We start from the raw sequence: 17,375 nt of genomic DNA, 5'->3' as shown, positions 1-17,375 counted from the left end.
TATGGTATGATTGTTGTTCATCCTATGGACTAAAACCCTCCGATTTATATAGGCACCGAAGAGGGTTAGGGTTACACAGAGTCGGTTACAATGGTAGGATATCTACATATCCGTATCGCCAAGCTTGCCTTCCACGCCAAGGAAAATCCCATCCGGACACGGGATGAAGTCTTCAATCTTGTATCTTCATAGTCCAGGAGTCCGGCCAAAGGTGATAGTTCGGCTATCCGGACACCCCCTAATCCGGGACTCCCTCAGTAGCCCCTGAACCAGGCTTCAATGACGACGAGTCTGGCACACATATTGTCTTCGGCATTGCAAGGCGGGTTCCTCCTCCGAATACTTCATAGAAGATTTTGAACACAAGGATAGTGTCCGGCTCTGCAAAATAAGTTCCACATACCACCGTAGAGAGAATAATATTTACACAAACTCAATCTGCTGATGTATTCCGTGGCGTGACATCACACTACGGCCAAGCCTTTATTCGAATTGTTTTTACTATCCCACCTCAGCGCCTTTGGCAAGGTGGTTTCCTTGGCAAATCTTGTCAAGGTAGAGATCGTGTCCCCTTATTCCGAGATTCTCATCAATACGGGCGGGGGTAACCCAATCGTGCCCATTGGCACGTCTCCTCTATCGAAGGCGAGTCCCGAATGGTCATGGGGAAGGCTCTTGGTATTCAACCTCTTTATAAAGAGACCAAGGCTCCACTCCTTTCTTTCAATCTCAATCGAATCCGCCCCTCGCTTCGAGTTCCAATACCCAAAGCTCCAGATTCAGGCGCTTCGGACCTTCGATGATGTCCGGCTCCGACCTACAAGGCCGGTGGATGCCTTCCTCTGTTATGGAAGAAGACGTGCTAAAGCTAAGAGATGCCAGGTATCTAACCGGCGAAATTTCGCATAGGTTGCCTGCCCCAGGGCAGGTTATTCCCACTCCCAAGCCTGGCGAAAGCGTGGTGTTCGCGTCTCACTTTCTTCGGGGGATAGGCTTCCCGACGGATCCTTCCGTGAGGGGGCTCATGTTTTATTATGGGTTGGAATTTCATGACTTGGATCCGAAGTCCATCCTCCACATCTCGTCATTCATTGTTGTATGCGAGGCCTTCCTCCGCATTACCCCTCACTTCGGATTGTGGCTCAAGACCTTCAAGGTGGAGCCAAAGATGATCAAGGGGCAGCAGGCAGAGTGCGGAGGGGCTGTTATAAGCAAGAATGCTGATGCTCCGTGGCCCGAGGGCTCTTTTCAAGAGGAGCCTGGCCTACGGCAACAAGAGTGGTTTTATATCACAGTTCCCAGGGGAACCAAATGGGTGGCGCCACCTGCCTTTCGCTCGGGTCCTCCACCGCGGCTGACGTCATGGGTCAATAAAGGACTTGACTGGGGGCCGTCCAAGGACGTGCCCTTGTTGCAGGGCTGCATTCAAGACCTCCTAGAGAGAGAGATCACTCTGGTCGTAGTAGCGCAGGTCATGCTGATTCGTCGCATCCTGCCCTACAAACGTCGCCCCCTCCGCCTGTGGGAATTTAACCCGGAGGGACCACGAGCTCTCCAACATTTTATGGGTGTGACGCCCGTGGAGATGTACAAGCTTCTCTTCGGATCACAAGCGATGTGTCCGAACTTGACCGAGGACGCAGGTCTGAGCTGCAATCGCCCGGATACTCAAGTAAGTAGCCCTGTACCTGAACACGCTATCCCATATTTATCACGATCTTGCCCTTTAAAAGAGCTATTCCTTGAACAGGAGTAGATAGCGAAATCAAAGTTAATCAGGTGTCCGGCCCCCCTCCCTAAGACCACGCCGGATCCCATGTTAACCAGGATGCTGGAGGCTGCGCCTTCAGAAGAGGGTGAAGGGGGGAACAAGGAAGCTACCGCCTCCGCAAAGGAGGCTGTCAGGAAAGGAGGGATCGAGAATCCCTCCATCCAATGGAAGAAGAGGACCGCCTCTGAAGACCCGAAGACCATGGTCTCAAAGTGGGGGAAGAAATCTTCGTCAGAGGGTCCTGTGCCGAGAGATGCCTTGGCCGCATTATGCCCCCAAGGGGATCAGCCCTCCACCGAGCCGTAAGTAAAAAGGGGAGTTTATTTTAAAATAAAGGATATCCCTGCCCTATTTCTGATGAAGATGACCGAAATTTTACCTTGTAGTTCGGATCTCAGCCCTTCTCAGCAGAGCTCATCTTCGGGGGATCTTCGTCCGGAGATGATAGAGAGCGAAACGCCTCCCCCTGCCGTACCATCTTGCGAGGCGGGCGACCCTGAGGTGTCGTCGTGGAGGGTTTCTCCGAGTCCGGTGGGGCCGGAAGACAGTCATATGTCCCCTCAAAGCCCTCCGCGTCCGACCTTCGAAAAAGGCCATCGGACGAGTCCGGCACCACCTGGTGTACGGTCGAAGGAGCTGAAGGATCTGCTCGGGAGAGCGTCTATCTCAGAAGATCACCGTGCGTTAATGGGTACGGTGATTGAAAGGATTTCATCCGCTGAGAGCGGATTGCACGAAGCCGTCAAAAGTTTACTGACAGGCTTTGAGGTACGCAAAATGATGTACCTTCTGACAGTTCTGCATATAAAATGTGCCCTGTGTAGATAGTAGCCCCTGAGGCTTGGTGTGTTGTCAAAAATTACAGCGCGCCGAGGATCATAATCCTAGGTATAATGTGTCGCCCTTCCAATGTAGGTGGCGAAGGGTCCAGTGGCTAGCCGGACTAATGAATTTTCCGAATTAAAGCGACAGCTTGACGTGGCTGATGCCGACATCGCGCTTGTTAATAAGCGACTTGACGAGTCACAAGGTATGCAATTTCTTCGCGGACACTTGGTAAGGGAGCTTGATGCCCGTGCCTTACAACATGTATGCTTGATGCAGATGGTGCCGCTACAATGGAGAACCTTCGGGCGGAGCTCGCCCGAGCCAAGGAGTAGGCCAGAAAGAGTGATGCGGATACCTTAAAGGCGGCCGAAGAGCTAAAAGCCGAACAGTCTGCTCACTGCCAAAGCAAGAAGGAAATGGCCGAGATGGCCGTGGAGTTAAAGAATGCTGCCAACCGCTGCAAGCTTCTTGAAAAAGAAGATCGAGTGGTGCAAGAGGACCTGAAGAAGTCCACTACCGATGCCAAGGATGCTCGCTCTGCGATGAGAGCTATGAAGGAGGAGCTGCGTCAGGCCGGAGATATCGCGGCTGGAAAGCCCTTTCTGCTACGGAGGAAATTCATGGATCCTAAGTATGCTCAATTGGACCGGTTGTGGAGTGTGGAGGATGCCTATCTGGACCTAGCGGCAAGTGCCGCGGACGCGGCCGAACACTTTCGCGAACAAAAGGATCACGAAATGGAAAAGGTTTTTTGGTCGCAGTTCCATAATCTAGAGCGCCCACTTCCATTAACCGATCGCTTGGCCGAATGGGTGGACCTGAATAGGTTATCCGGACTTGCCATGAAGGATGTCGTGAGTCTTTTGTGGCCGAAAAGGCCCGAGCCAAAGAGTTCTTTTGGCTTGGTGCAGTAGTTCCTTGGTGCGGTGCCGCATATCGATGCAATGCGGAGGTCGGCATGCATAGAGGGTGCGCGGATGGCTCTTGCCCGTGTCAAGACATACTGGGCGGAGATGAAGGCCACCGATGTTGCATCCCAAGATTCGGACGAAAGCCGAGTACCTGTTGAGCACTATTTTCAGGAAGTTCTGCAGGGCGCTCGTTTAATAGAGGCGCAGTGCTCGAAGGATATTATGTTCGAATAACATGTATTATTGTGAAACAATGTATCGATGGAATATAAGAGCTTTTTATACTTGTGCCTTTCAAGAATTAAAATACCTCCTGTGCGGCCGCTAATGTACATGTATATATAACCTGAAAGATGGCAGTCTTCGGCTTCAGCCCCCACGCATATAATGCAGGGGTGTTTGCAAAAGGCGCATTTTCACACTTGATCCAACGTCTTGGTCCTATAAAGGAGGTGGTAGCGCAGCAAACTAGGCATCTGGACTATAATGCTTTATCACTTTCACTTAGCCATAGGAGTATGACAGTGGGGCTACGATATAGCCCCTAGGGGCACCGCGCTCACCCGAATTCGGGGCGCGTATGTGCCTGACCGAGAAACAGTCCTTCGTCAATGCGGAGGAATCCTATAGATTCCGGCGGGTCATCGAGTGGTTGACTAGTCTCACGCTATATCATGACAGTCAGTTTTCGCCTTTCTCTACTGAGGTGCTCGCCTGGCCGAACCGGGGCACAATCGCAGTAGTTCTCCTGGTGCCGCCTTAGCCGATAGAGCGGAACGTAAGGCAGCAAAACACAGGAGCCGGGAAAACCCAACATTTGACCAAATACATGATTCGGAGCTGATGCATATAAGGCCTAACTCGAGACGCCGAACACTCCCTAAGGTATTCGGTCTTTATGAAAACGGGCCGAACAACGCCCTTGGTAATAAGCCCCTGGTGTCCAGGTACGTGCAAAATTCTGATGTGGCCCATGCCAAAACGTCAGCCTCCTCCTTGGTTATAGCAAGAAACCAGGGGATGTGTATCAACAAGAGACAGTAAAAAAGGTTTACGCAGGATCTTAATCTGAAAAGAATCCTTGTCACGGGTCCCTACTGCACGTCTGCGCCTGTGTCTCCATTGTGCCGTATCCTGGACGAGTGTAGCACGGTGTTCATTTGTAAAAGAGAGGAACTTAGTTGAAAAAGATCGTGCAAAAATGTATGTTATATTAAATAAACAAAGTACAATTCAAAGAATGAATAAAATTGAGCTTTATTGTCTCTTGTTGTACATGCGCGGAGCCCCTTGTGCGGGGGTATGCGGCTAGTAAGCCCTTGTATTTTTACGCCGGACTCGTCTAACCGTGTCCGGGGTCTGAACGACCTGTTTAGGTGCTTTGATTAGTGAAGCTGGTTTAGTGTGTGGCTGTCAAGGCAGTCACACAATCTTCCGTGCTCGAGGAACACTCGATATTTCCCTTTAAGGAGATGATGCCTCGCAGACCGGGCATTTTATGTGTAAGGGATGCATAATGCGGTATTGCGTTAAAGCGGGCGAAAGCTTCGCGTCCCAGTAGTGCTTGGTAGCTACTTGTAAATGGGGCGAGGTGGAAGGTTAACTTTTCGCGGCGGAAGTTGTCGGGTGAGCCGAACACAACTTCTAGCAGTAGAGAGCCCGTACAATGGGTATATGGGCCTGGCATTACCCCTTGAAAGGAAATGTTGCTATGGCGAATTTTGGTTGGGTGAGGGAGTCCTGGACTAGGGGGTGTCTGGATAGCCGAACTATCATCATTGGCCGGACTCCAAGACTATGAAGATACAAGATTGAAGACTTCATCCCGTGTCCGGATGGGACTTTCCTTGGCGTGGAAGTCAAGCTTGGCGATACGGATATGTAGATCTCCTACCATTGTAACCGACTCTGTGTAACCCTAGCCCTCTCCGGTGCCTATATAAACCGGATAGTTTTAGTCTGTAGGACAGAACAACAATCATACCATAGGCTAGCTTCTAGGGTTTAGCCTCCTTGATCTCATGGTAGATCTACTCTTGTAATACCCACATCATCAATATCAATCAAGCAGGACGTAGGGTTTTACCTCCATCAAGAGGGCCCGAACCTGGGTAAAACATCGTGTCCCTTGTCTCCTGTTACCATCCGCCTAGACGCACAGTTCGGGACCCCCTACCCGAGATCCGCCGGTTTTGACACCGACATTGGTGCTTTCATTGAGAGTTCCTCCGTGTCGTCACCGATAGGCTCAATGGCCTCTTCAATCATCAACAACGATGCAGTCCAGGGTGAGACTTTTCTCCCCAGACAGATCTTCGTATTCGGCGGCTTTGCACTGCGGGCCAATTCGCTTGGCCATCTGGAGCAGATCGAAAGCTACGCCCCTGGCCGTCAGGTCAGATTTGGAAGTTTGAACTTCACGGCTGACATCCGCAGAGACTTGATCTTCGATGGATTCGAGCCACAGCCGAGCGCGCCGCACTGTCACGATGGGCATGATTTAGCTCTGCAGCCGGACAGTGCCCTGGAGGCCGCACACGAGCCCGCTCCGACCTTCGATTCGGAGCCGGCTGCGCAGATCGAGGACGGGTGGCTAGACACCGCCTCGGGGGCTGCAAACTCTACTGCGATGGAGCCGAACACTGACCTTGTCCCTTGTGAAGCCCGTGACTCCGAGGTACCGGACTCCTCGCCGGACTCCGAACCTCCCGCGCCCCCTTCGATCGAATCCGATTGGGCACCGGTCATGGAGTTCACCGCTGCGGACATCTTTCAACACTCACCCTTCGGTGACATCCTGAGTTTGCTGAAGTATCTCTCGTTATCAGGAGAGCCCTAGCCGGACTGCGGCAGGACGGTTGGGATGCAGACGACAAAGAAATTCAATGCCCACCCACCACCCACCTAGTAGCCACCGTCGACGATCTAACCGACATGCTAGACTTCGACTCCGAGGACATCGACGGTATGGACGACGATGCCGGAGACGACCAAGAACCAGCACCTAATGGGCACTGGAAAGCCACCTCGTCATATGACATATACATGGTGGATATCCCAAAGGATGGGAATGGCGAGGGAACAGCAGAGGACGACCCCTCCAAGAAACAGACCAAGCGCCGACGTCAGCGGCGCCGCTCTAAATCCCGCCAAAGCAAGAATGGAGATTTCGGCACCAGAGATAATAACACCCCAGACAGTGCCAAAGACAACCCCCTCCAGCAAGATTCAGCACAGGAGGACGGAGAAGCCAGCCCTCGTGAGAGAGCGGCAAACGAAGAGGTAGAGGATGATAGTTACATGCCTCCCTCCGGAGATGAGGCAAGCCTCGACGACGACGAATTTGTCGTGCCTGAGGATCCCGTTGAACAAGAACATTTCAAACGTAGGCTTATGGCCACGGCAAACAGCCTCAAGAAAAAGCAGCAACAGCTTAGAGCTGATCAAGATCGGCTAGCCGACAGATGGACTGAAGTCCTTGCGGCCGAAGAGCATGAGCTCGAACGCCCCTCCAAAAGCTATCCCCAACGCAAGCTGCTCCCCCGATTAGAGGAGGATGCATATAAACCTGCATCACCAGAGCACAATACGGCTGACCGACCACCTCGTGGCCGCGACCGGGAGGCCTTTAGGCCCCCCGCTAGAACCGTACCCCGGCATCGCTCAAAAAGCAAAAAGCCACAGGGGAACGCTCCGGACTTGCGAGATATATTGGAGGATAAGGCAAGATAATCAAGATCGATCTACGGATCGCGTGGGCGCCCCATGATACGTGACGACAACCGTCGCGCCGGACACAGCAAGTCCGGCCGGGCCGAACACAGTAGACAGAACTCGTTTGAGCTCCGTCATGATATAGCCCAATACAGAGGCGCTGCACACCCACTATGCTTCACAGTTGAAGTAATGGATCATCAAATCCCCGAAGGGTTTAAACCCGTGAATATTGAATCCTATGATGGCACAACAGACCCCGCGGTTTGGATCGAAGACTATCTCCTCCATATCCATATGGCCCGCGGTGATGATCTTCACGCCATCAAGTACCTCCCACTCAAACTTAAAGGACCTGCTCGGCATTGGCTTAACAGCTTGCCAGCAGAATCAATTGGGTGTTGGGAGGACCTGGAAGTTGCATTCCTTGATAACTTCCAGGGCACATATGTGCGACCACCAGACGCCGATGACCTAAGACACATAATTCAGCAGCCAGACGAATCGGCCAGACAATTCTGGACACGGTTCTTAACAAAGAAAAATCAAATTGTCGACTGTCCGGATGCAGAGGCTCTTGCAGCCTTCAAACATAACATCCGCGACGAGTGGCTTGCCCGGCACCTGGGACAGGAAAAGCCGAAATCCATGGCAGCCCTCACATCACTGATGACCCGCTTCTGCGCGGGAGAGGACAGCTGGCTAGCTCGTAGTAACAACCTCAGCAAAAATTCTGACAGTCCGGATACCAAGAACCACAATGGCAGGTCGCGTCGCAATAAGAACAAACACCGTGTCAATGGCGACAATACTGAGGATACGGCAGTCAATGCCGGATTCAGAGGCTCCAAGCCCAGTCAGCGGAAAAAGCCATTCAAACGAACTACTCCGGGTCCGTCCAATTTGGACCGAATACTCGATCGCTCGTGCCAGATACACGGCACCCCCGAAAAGCCAGCCAATCACACCAACAGGGATTGTTGGGTATTCAAGCAGGCAGGCAAGTTAATTGCCGAAAACAATGACAAGGGGCTGCATAGCGATGACGAGGAAGAGACCCGGCCGCCGAACAATAGAGGACAGAAGGGCTTCCCCCCACAAGTGCGGACGATGAACATGATATACGCAACCCACATACCCAAGAGGGAGCGGAAGCGTGCACTCAGGGACGTATACGCGATGGAGCGAGTTGCCCCGAAGTTCAACCCATAGTCCTCCTGCCCGATCACCTTTGATCGAAGGGACCACCCCACCAGCATCCACCATGGTGGATTCGCCGCATTGATCTTAGACCCAATCGTCGATGGATTTCACCTCACCAGAGTCCTGATGGACGGCGGCAGCAGCCTGAACCTGCTTTATTAGGATACAGTGCGCAAAATGGGCATCGACCCCTCAAGGATTAAACCCACAAAGACGACCTTTAAAGGCGTCATACCAGGTGTAGAGGCCAATTGCACAGGCTCAGTTACACTAGAAGTGGTCTTCGGATCCCCGGATAACTTCCGAAGCGAGGAGTTAATCTTCGACATAGTTCCGTTCCGTAGCGGCTATCATGCTCTGCTCGGACGTACCGCGTTTGCAAAATTCAACGCGGTGCCGCACTACGCATACCTCAAGCTCAAGATGCCAGGCCCTAGAGGAGTCATCACGGTCAACAGAAACACTGAACGCTCTCTCCGAACGGAGGAACATATAGCGGCTCTCGCGGCAGAAGTACAATGCAGCCTCTTAAGGCAATTCTCGAGTCCGCCCGCTAAACGACCGGACACAACCAAACGCGCCCGGAGTAACCTACAACAAGACCACCTAGCATGTTCCGAACACGCGTAGCAATGCGGCCCCAAGCCCAGCCCCTGCAAAATTGCAAGACTGGTCCTTCGCGTACATCATTACGCTCTGGAGATACCATGGGCATAGGGGGAGGGGCACGGCCACGATAGGCCCAGAATGCGGCTTAACCACACCAGGGGCTCTCAAGTGTGTTGTTCTTTTATTTCTCTTTTCTTTTTTTACCCACAGGACTCCGTTCATCAGAGGCCCTGTCCGGCAATAGACCTGCCGAACTCACGATGCAACAGCCAGGGAAGGAGAAAGGCTACGACGAGTACCCAGGTGGTCTCCATTACGAGCATTAAATCTGTTTTATACACCATTCCGTAGCCTACCCCTAGAGGGGGACATGTTTAATAGTACCATCCATTGCTTACCGCACTCTTTGTACCGTTCTGCATTCATAGCAGTTTTCCTTGAATAAAACAATGCATCGCTTTTTGCTTATAATTGCATTCCTTTCTCATACATATGTTAATTTATGACATGTCGCATCCGTACACTTTGGTACGGCTAAATACACCAGGGGCTTAAGTTCCCCATATTATGGTGTGATAAGTCCGAACACTTTCGCAAGTGAGGCACCCCGAACTTATAGCATTATATGCATCGGCTCCGAATCATGTCTTGGGTCAATAGTTGGGTTTGCCCGGCTCCCACGTTTTGGTACCTTACGTTCCGTTGTATCGGCTAAGGTGACACTGGGAGAACCACTGCGATTGCGCCCCAGTTGAGCTAGGCGAGTGCCTCAGTGGAGAAAGCTAAAACTGACCGTCATGATAAGGCGAGAGCTGGTCGCTGTTCGAGAGGTTTTTTCGAGTCCCTAAAGACTTATGCCGCTTAGAGCGAGGAACCGGCTTTTGTCCGGCCCAGGCGTGGATAGTGCCCCGAATTCTGTCTTCCGAACATTAGGGCTTCGCCGAAATTTAAAATTATAGAATTCTATGGCTAAGTGAGAGTGTTCAAGCATTATAAGTCCGGTTGCCTTGTTCGTTGTGTTGAGCGCCTCCCTAGATGGACCCAAAGATGGGAACAAGAGTGCTCAAATTTATCCCGAACACCCCAGCACTCGTGGCATGGGGGCTGAAGCCAATGACTTGCCATCTCTCAGATTTGATAAACGGCCGCACAGAAGGTAATATTTTAAATTAACAAGCGTTGCTTAGCGCATATGAACAAAGTTTTCAGCGCACAGGATAACAAAATGCGAGTCTACTCAAATATTACATCTTTGGAGCACTCACCCGCAATAATGCGGGCACCCTTCAGGACACTCTTATAATACATCTCGGGCATGCGATATTCCTTGCCCGGCGGCGGCAGGTCCATCACAAGCTTCTCCGCATCCATCTTGCCCCATTGCACCTTTGCACGGGCAAGGGCCCGACAGGCACCTTCAACACAGGCGAAGTGCTTGATGACTTCAACCCATGGACAAGCATCCACCAGCCGCCGCACCAGGCCGAAATAGCTCCCAGGCATGGCCTCCTTGGGCCATAGCCGAACTATGAGGCCCCTCATGGCATGTTCGGCCACCTTGTGGAGCTCGACCAGCTGCTTCAGCTGGTCGCTAAGGGGCACCGGATGTCCGGCCTCAGCATACTGAGACCAGAAGACCTTCTCCGTTGAGCTCCCCTCCTCGGCCCTATAGAATGCGGTAGCATCGGACACGCTGCAGGGCAGATCTGCGAACGCTCCTGGAGAGCTCTGAATTCGGGTAAGTGATAAGTAATTCACATTCACATGCTTGCTTTGCATGAAAAATGCCTTACCCGCCGCTATTTTCTTCAACGCCTCGATTTCCTGGAGGGCCTTGTGGGCTTCGGCCTTAGCGGCTTTGGCACTCTCAAGAGCTGACGCAAGCTCGGACTCTTGAGTCTTCGAGTCACGCTCCAAACTCTCGTGCTTTTCCACGAGATCCTGGAGCTCTTGCTGTACCTCCGCCACCCGCGCCTCCTGCTTCTCTCGCTCGGCTCGCTCCGCGGCCGCATTACGCTCGGCCGCGGACACCGCCTCCTTCAGGGTCGCCACCTCGTTCGTGGCCCCTGGAATACCCACGTTATCCTTGTTATTTCTCTTGCAACCAAATCCTTTTCTGTAAGGTACAATTTTCATAAGGTGTTACTCACCTTCCTTGTCCTCGAGCTGCTTCTTGGCATGGCCGAGCTCGTTCTCGGACCGCTCGAGGCTCTGCTTCAAAGCATCGACCTCCGCAGTCAGTGCGGCAGAGGTCAGCAGCGCAGCCTGCAATCCCATATTGACATATTTTTTATGACTCCTGCATATATCTATTTAGATCCTCAATCTGGCTTTTCTTTCCGAACACCAAACCGAGCATCAGGGGTTACTGTCTATGCGGTACTATTTTACATATATTAAACTTCTTACCTCAAAGCCTATTAGAAGGCTACTGCAGGCTTCGGTCAGCCTGCTCTTGGCGAGCTGAACCTTCTGAATCACTGCACTCATAACAGTGCGGTGTTCTTCGATGGAAGCGCCGTCGAGCGCCTCCAGTAAGTTATCCGGCGCCTCCGGTTGGACGGAGGCCGCCGGTGTCACGGTCTTGCCCTTCTTACGAAGGGGCCGCCCGCCGAACTCCGGAACCACTGCAGGTTCCGGTGCGGAGTCTGGTGCAAAGTCCGGGAGGTTGCCCTGCGGCACCTCCGGGGCCTCCTCCTCCTGGCGGGTCCCTTCCCAGGATCCCACCTCGCCATCGTCGGCATCACGGGGGGTGGAGGCGGTCGCAAGGGAATCCATATCCAACGCACCCAAGGACCTGCTCGACGAAGCGGGAAGATCGTCCTTGGGCGGACTGCAGGGTTGTATGCGGCATTAGAAAGACACCATGTGGCGAAAAGAAAAATCATGAAGTTATTCGGGAGTCCAGATACTTACGATCTCGCCAGGGGCTTGGCCCTTGAAGGCTAATCCTCGTCGTCATAGTCGGCGTTGGCAGAACAGTCCGGGGGAAGAGTCCTTCCCTTCTTGGACCCTTCGGCCTCCCCCATTGGGGAGGCCTTCCTTTTCTTCCCCCCCCCCACGGGGGGAGAGGCCTCTTTCTTCTCCTCCTCGCCTTCGGGGGAGGAGTCCGCCTCAGAGTCATCGGACGATGAGTCCGATGACACCTGAAAACGGGAACTCTTTCGAGTGCCCGTGGCCTTCTTCTTGGCCTTCTTCTCTGGCACCACGTGGGGTGCCGGAACCAGCAGCCCCGTTAAGCGGGCGTCCACTAGGTCTTCTGGCAAAGGAGCCGAACAGTTAGTCCGCTCGGCCTTCTTCAGCCAGTCCTGTCAAAGGGGAGGGAGTTTAGATCCCGCATAGAGTCAAACTATGGAAAACAAGTGTCCCGTAAAGGGTAAAATCATTTACCTCGTCAGCCTGACGCTGCGAGCGGAATCCGTGATCTTCGGTAGCGGATGCGGGAGCCTCGGCGCCCTTGAACAGCACCCTCCAGGCCTCTTCGTACGTAGTGTCGAAGAGCCTACTCAAAGTCTGGTGCTTTGCCGGATCAAACTCCCACATATTGAAGTCCCGTTGCTGGCACGGGAGAATCCGGCGGATGAGCATGACCTGGACTACATTGACAAGCTTGAGCTTTTTGTTCACTAGCTTTTGGACGCAGGCTTGGAGTCCGGTCAGCTCCTCCGAATCACCCCATGATAGGCCACTCTCTTTCCAGGAGGTGAGCCGTACGGGGATGCCAGATCTAAATTCGGGGGTCGCTGCCCACTTAGGGTCACGCGGCTCGGTGATGTAGAACCACCCCGATTGCCACCCCTTAATGGTTTCCACGAAGGTGCCCTCGAGCCAAGTAACGTTGGGCATCTTGCCCACCATGGCACCTCCGCACTCTACTTGGTTGCCCTTCACAACCTTCGGCTTGACACTGAAGGTCTTGAGCCACAAGCCAAAGTGGGGCTGGATGCAGAGGAAAGCCTCACACACGACGATAAAGCTGAGATGTTGAGGATGAAATTCGGGGCCAGATCATGGAAATCCAGGCCGTAGTAGAACATGAGCCCCTGGACAAAAGGATGGAGCGGGAAGCCCAGTCCGCGGAGGAAATGAGGAAGAAATACCACCCTCTCATGGGGCCTGGGGGTGGGGATGAGCTGCCCCTCGTCGGGCAGCCGATGCGCGATGTCGCTGGACAGATATCCGGCATCGCGCAGCTTCTTGATGTGCCCCTCCGTAACGGAGGAGGCCAACACTTGCCTCCCGCTCCGAACATAGTTGGAGAAGGTTGAGGCGAGATGTGCGGACTTGGGCGCTGGAGCTCGAGTGCGCGGAAGATGGATAAGCAAAGGAGGAAGAAGGCGTAGGTAAAAGGGTGGATCCTTATCCCCTTATATATGGGGGGACGAAACTATGCATCCCCACCGGCCTGGTAAAACTCGCTTATCTCCCAAGCACCGTAATCAATGGCGCGGTTGGGTTACCCACGTCCATATTGAAGGGAATCCCAAAATAAGGGGAACACGATCTCTGCTTCGACAAGACATGCCAAGGAAACCGCTTCGCTAAATGCGCTGAGGTGGTATAATAAAGACGATTTCAGTAAAAGCTTGGTTGTGGTGTGACGACACGCCACGAAATACGTCAGCAGATTGAACTTGTGTAAATATTATTCTCTCTACGGTGGTATGTGGAATTTATTTTGCAGAGCCGGACACTATCCTGGTGTTCACAATCTTCTATAAATTATTCGGAGGAGGAACCCGCCTTGCAATGCCGAAGACAATATGCGCGCCGGACTCGTCGTCATTGAAGCCTGGTTCAGGGGCTACTGAGGAAGTCCTGGACTAGGGGTGTACGGATAGCCGAACTATCATCATCGGCCGGACTCCAAGACTATGAAGATACAAGATTGAAGACTTCGTCCCGTGTCCGAATGGGACTTTCCTTGGCGTGGAAGGCAAGCTTGGCGATACGGATATGTAGATCTCCTACCATTGTAACTGACTCTGTGTAACCCTAGCCCTCTCCAGTGCCTATATAAACCGGATAGTTTTAGTCTATAGGACAGAACAACAATCATACCATAGGCTAGCTTCTAGGGTTTAGCCTCCTTGATCTCGTGGTAGATCTACTCTTGTAATACCCACATCATCAATATCAATCAAGCAGGACGTAGGGTTTTACCTCCATCAAGAGGGCCCGAACCTGGGTAAAACATCGTGTCCCTTGTCTCCTGTTACCATCCACCTAGACGCACAGTTCGGGACCCCCTACCCGAGATCCGCCGGTTTTGACACCGACATTGGGTCTATCCCCATTTTGCGGATTGTGTCCTGGTATAGCAGGTTTAGATCACTGCCGCCGTCCATTAGGACTTGTGTAAATCGGAGTCCGTCAATTATCGGATCTAATATCAAGGCAGTCCATCCTGCATTCCGGATACTTCTAGAGTAATCCTGATGGTCGAAGGTGATTGGTTTTAACAACCAGTTGCAGGATTCCTCTGGGATAGGCCGTATGGCGCGTACCTCTATGGGCACCACTCTATTTTTCCCTTTTGTCACGTGAAGTGAGTTTACTATTTTGACTTCTTGTGGGAAATTCTTTTGTTTTCTGGTGCTCTGCTTGTGGGGTTCGTCATCGTCCTCGCTTGGTGTGTCGAGCCCCTTGTGTTCGGCGTTGAGTTTGCCGGACTGCTTGAAGACCCAACAATCTCTGTGGGTATGGTTTGCAGGCTTCCCAAGAGTAGTGTGGATTTGGCATATTTTGTCCAAGATTTTGTTTAAGTTAGATAGCTCGTCCCTGTTATCCTTAAGGGGCAGTTTTTTATGATTCTGCCGAGAGCTTTTGAATCCGGCGTTGATCGTCGTGCTCTTCGGGCTGTTTCCCTTGGTCTGGAGCTGGTCCTTGCTGTGTCGTGGTTTCCCATTTCCATCCCTGACTTCGGATGTACTTGGGTCGCTGGTACTGCATCTTGCCAGCCAATCCTCTCCCGCGCAAAAGCGGGTCATGAGGCTTGTTAATGCGGCCATTGTTCTTGGCTTTTCTTGGCCGAGGTGTCTAGCGAGCCATTTGTCTCAGACGCTGTGTTTGAAAGCTGCTAAGGCTTCGGCGTCCGGACAGTCGACTATTTGGTTCTTTTTAGTAAGGAATTTGTTCTGGAATTTTCGGGCTGACTCTCCGGGTTGTTGAGTTATGTGACTTAAATCGTCTGCATCCGGAGGTCGGACATAGGTCCCTTGAAAATTTGCCCGAAAAGCATCCTCGAGCTCTTCCCAACTTCCAATGGTGTTTTCGGGGAGGCTTTTGAGCCAATGCCGGGCTGGCCCTTTGAGCTTGAGGGGTAAGTATTTTATGGCGTGGAGGTCATCTCCTCTAGCCATTTGTATGTGGAGGATGTAGTCCTCAATCCAGACTCCGGGGTCTGTTGTTCCGTCGTATGCCTATATGTTTACGGGCTTGAATCCCGCTGGAAATTCATAATCCAGAACCTCATCGGTGAAACATAGGGGGTGTGCGACACCTTTATATTTAGGTGTACCATAATATTTGGATACTTGATGTGTTGCATTGCTTACTAGAGCTTGCTTTCTTGACCCGTAGATAGATCTAACTGGGCCATCTTTTTGATGCGAATCCGTGTGTGGATCGTGTGCCAGCTTGTGTGCGGCGCCGCTTGCCGCTCTATGTTTGCCATGGGGTCGTCTATCCGACCGGGTGGTCTCCTTGTTTTTTGATTGCGGGGGCTCTACGGCCGCCTCATCAAATTCGGGCAGTAGTTTTCGCTTCGAGTAGCTCTTTGTTCGGCGACTATCGCCGTATTTGTCTGCGGTGTTGAGTACTTTGCTCCATCTGATTCTGAGCGCATCTTACGCTGTTTTGAGCTTCCGCTTCTGTTTTTCAGGCTACGCGCGGTGGCGACGAGCCTTTTGTGGAGGTTCTTCTGCTCCAGCAACTTGTCCGGTGTGAGATCGTCCGGACTGTTATCTTCGCCGGGGACGGATTGTTTATCCAGGTTGTCCTGTTCGGACGGTTGCGCGATGGCATGTTCGTCATCCAGCGGTTCGCCCTGCTCTATGGCTGGGTCTATATGGCTGCTGTCTTTGTCGAGGCGGGATTTTGAGTGGCGCTTACGTCGCCGTTTTGACTGCTTTTCGGGGGAATGATCCCTCGTGGCGTCCCATTGTTCCTCGTCGTCGCTTCCTTTAGGTGTGTCCACCGTGTATACATCGTGAGATGAGGTGGCTGTCCAGTGCCTTATAGGTGCTGGTTCATGCTTATCTCCTACATCGTCGTCCATACCGTCGATGTCTTCGGAGTCGAAATCGAGCATGTCATTTAAACTTTCGACAGTGGCTACGAGGTGGGTGGTGGGTGGGCTTTGAATTTCTTCGTCGTCTGCATCCCAACCTTGCTGACCATTATCCGGCCAGGGCCCTCCTGATAAAGAGAGAGACTTTAGTGAATTCAGGATGTCGCCAAAGGGCGAGTGCTGAAAGATGTCCGCGGTGGTGAACTCCATGATCGGCGCCCAATCGGATTCGATTGGTAGGGGCGCGGAAGGTTCGGAGTCCGGAGAAGAGTTCGGCACCTTGGAATCACGAGCTTCGCGAGGGACAGGGTTTGTGTTCGGCTCAATCGCTGTAGAGATAGCAGCCCCTGAGGCGGTGTCCAGCCACCCGTCCTCGACCAGCGCAGTCGGCTCCGAGATAAGGGTCGGAGCGGACACTGGTGCGGCCTCCAGGGCACTGTTCGATGGCAGAGCTAGATCATGCCCATCGTGACAGTGCGGCGCGGTTGGCTGTGGCTTGAACCCGTCGAAGATCAAGTCTCCGCGGATGTCAGCCGTGTAGTTCAAACTTCCAAATCTGACCTGATGGCTAGGGGCGTAGCTTTCAATCTGCTCCAGATGGCCAAGCAAATTGGCCCGCAGTGCAAAGCCGCCAAATACGAAGATCTGTCCGGGGAGAAAAGTCTCACCCTGGACCGCATCGTTGTTGATGATCAGAGGAGCCATCGGGCCTAAAGATGACGACACAGAGGAACTCTCAATGAAAGCACCAATGTCGGTGTCAAAACCGGCGGATCTCGGGTAGGGGGTCCCGAACTGTGCGTCTAGGCGGATGGTAACAGGAGACAAGGGACACGATGTTTTACCCATGTTTGGGCCCTCTCGATGGAGGTAAAACCCTACTCCTGCTTGATTAATATTGATGATAGGGGTAGTACAAGAGTAGATCTACCACGAGATCAGAGAGGCTAAACCCTAGAAGCTAGCCTATGGTATGATTGTTGTTCGTCCTACGGACTAAAACCCGCTGGTTTATATAGGCACCGAAGAGGGTTAGGGTTACACAGAT

At 52.5% G+C, this 17,375-nt stretch overlaps 1 protein-coding gene across 1 annotated transcript in view; it reads right to left on the bottom strand.

Annotated features, from left to right (window-relative positions):
* Nucleotides 1-17,375, bottom strand: part of LOC119321062 (urease accessory protein D-like) — a 110,020-nt gene that overhangs the window by 34,537 nt on the left and 58,108 nt on the right. The gene's annotated exons all lie outside the window — the stretch shown is intronic.

This window comes from Triticum dicoccoides, chromosome 6B (genome assembly GCF_002162155.2).
Source record: "Triticum dicoccoides isolate Atlit2015 ecotype Zavitan chromosome 6B, WEW_v2.0, whole genome shotgun sequence".
NCBI lineage: Eukaryota > Viridiplantae > Streptophyta > Magnoliopsida > Poales > Poaceae > Triticum > Triticum dicoccoides.
The sequence above is the reverse complement of the archived record's forward strand: the minus strand, read 5'-3'. Positions and strand labels throughout refer to the sequence as shown.